The sequence below is a fragment of the Delphinapterus leucas genome, chromosome 4 (genome assembly GCF_059928025.1).
Source record: "Delphinapterus leucas isolate spDelLeu-1000000601 "Yukka" chromosome 4, BTC_Dleu_Yukka2, whole genome shotgun sequence".
Classification (NCBI taxonomy): domain Eukaryota; kingdom Metazoa; phylum Chordata; class Mammalia; order Artiodactyla; family Monodontidae; genus Delphinapterus; species Delphinapterus leucas.
The window spans coordinates 104,810,636-104,812,563 of record NC_143132.1 but is presented as its reverse complement, the minus strand read 5'-3'; the positions used below and the strand labels follow the sequence as shown (position 1 = coordinate 104,812,563).

Here is a 1,928-nt window from a genome sequence, read left to right as displayed (position 1 = left end):
CAATATGCTCTGCCATTCTTTAACATATATTTTTAAATCTCTGACTACAACTGTGGATTTGTCCATTTTTCTTGTGTTTTAAAGGTTATATAGCAACCCTCTTAATCCTGATTGATCTTTTTTGCCTCCTGTTCTATTTTGTTATGTGAACTCTTTACATAAGGTAGCACAGGAGAAGTGATAGCGAGATGGGAAGACTTCCAGCAGTGCAAGATTCAGAACGCAGAAGGGTGTAGTGGTTACTGGCACGTGCTTTGGATAAAGACTGATCTAGACCGAAGTCCAGGCTTATCATGTCTAAGCTTCAGTGTACTCATGTGTACAATGTGGCTGATGACAATAACAGTACCCACTCCAATCCAAGCTCACATCTGGTGGTGCCTTAGGCTAAAGGTCGGGGCATTGCAGAATCCTGAAAAATTTCCTAAAAGTCGTAACTGGGAAATAAATCAGTGTTGACATGAAATAATGCATGAGCTTAAGAGGGCTTACCTACTTGTAGTAATGAAAAGGGAATTATAAAAAATCGTTTCCTAGCTAAACTGAAATCCTCAGGGGGTCATTGTAGTGCCACTGGTCAGTGTTCTTGAATCCTTGGTTCATCACCAGTTTTCAGAGGCACTAGAGGAGCTGAAGAAATCACCTGATTTCTTTTTCATTTTATCACATGCTCCATAGGCAAAGTGAAAGCTTTCCTCAGTTCTCACTTTGTGAGTAAATTCTAACTAAACCAAAGTAATTTGTTAATTCAGTCATAATATTTTTCATAACCCAAGAAACTATAATAATCTAAATAATAATGGGATTTCACTTAATGCCTGTTCCTTTTACTTTCTTACATAAATTAAGACCCTCTGTCCATCTTTTCTCCATGAAAGCACATAAAGCCAAACCTAATCTTCTCCTGACAGAACACATCCATAAAAATGAGCTTTGAAGTCTGCAGATCGCTAAAAGGAATGTTCTGCCTGGAACGGACAGTTTATAATAGTTGTGAACGTTTAACTTTCCAAAGTGTCCACAAGATTTAATAGCTTTATCCAGCTCTAAAAAAAACATACCCTTCTCTGGCCCTCATTTATCTAGAGATCATTTCAGTTTATTAGCAAATATTTGTGCTCTGCTATGTGCCGGGCACTGTTCTAGGCTTTGGGGAAACAAAAAGTGGTTAAGACATGGTCCATGGTGAAGGGAGTCCTAGTCTGTTTAGTAAACAAGCAAAGCAATGCATTAATACATTCATTTTACAAAAACATAAGCTATACAAAAAGGAAAGTTCCGTTCCTACGGGTGGCCTGAGTCCTGGGGGAGGGGTGGCCCCGGGGTGGCCCCGGCCGCGGCCGCTAGGCATCTTGCTGCTGGATGAAGGGTTGGGGATGGTTTTCATGCCGTCCTGCGGGCGGATGAGCACCACAGAGGTGCCCCTGCACACCACCAGGCCCAGTTGCCGGGTGTCCTCTGTGAGCTCGTACTGGTCGTCATGGTCTCTCATGTACTCGATGGTGCCGTCCAGCACGAGGCTGAGCAGCGGGTCAAACCCTCTCAGGATTCCACTGGCTTCTCGGCCTCCTTAGAACTTCACTAGGATCGTCTTGTCAATGTATTTGGACAGGTCCAAGATGCTCTCCTTCTTTTTCTTCTCTTTGTCCGCCATCTTGCCCGGCCGCGTCGCTGCCTATCTAGGTTTATATCAGAGGTTGAAAACAGGTAAGCTGAAGACATTTGACCCACGTGGCATTTTTGTTCTTAATCCAGAAATTTCAAATAGAAATATGAGTTTTGGGGTTGTCGGGAAGAGTCAACAAATGTGAAAGAATGGCACTTTGGACTAACTTTCCTGTATGGCTGCTGTTAACCAGAATTAAGAAGCCCTGCTCCCTTTAGAAGGGACACATACTCCCTCAGGCCAGCCTGCTTCACATACTTGG

At 43.1% G+C, this 1,928-nt stretch overlaps 1 pseudogene; it reads right to left on the bottom strand.

The window, feature by feature from the left end:
* Positions 1-1,343: 1,343 nt before the first annotated feature.
* LOC111174570 (U6 snRNA-associated Sm-like protein LSm7 pseudogene) lies at positions 1,344-1,676 on the bottom strand (annotated as a pseudogene).
* Between the last annotated feature and the right edge of the window lie 252 nt (positions 1,677-1,928).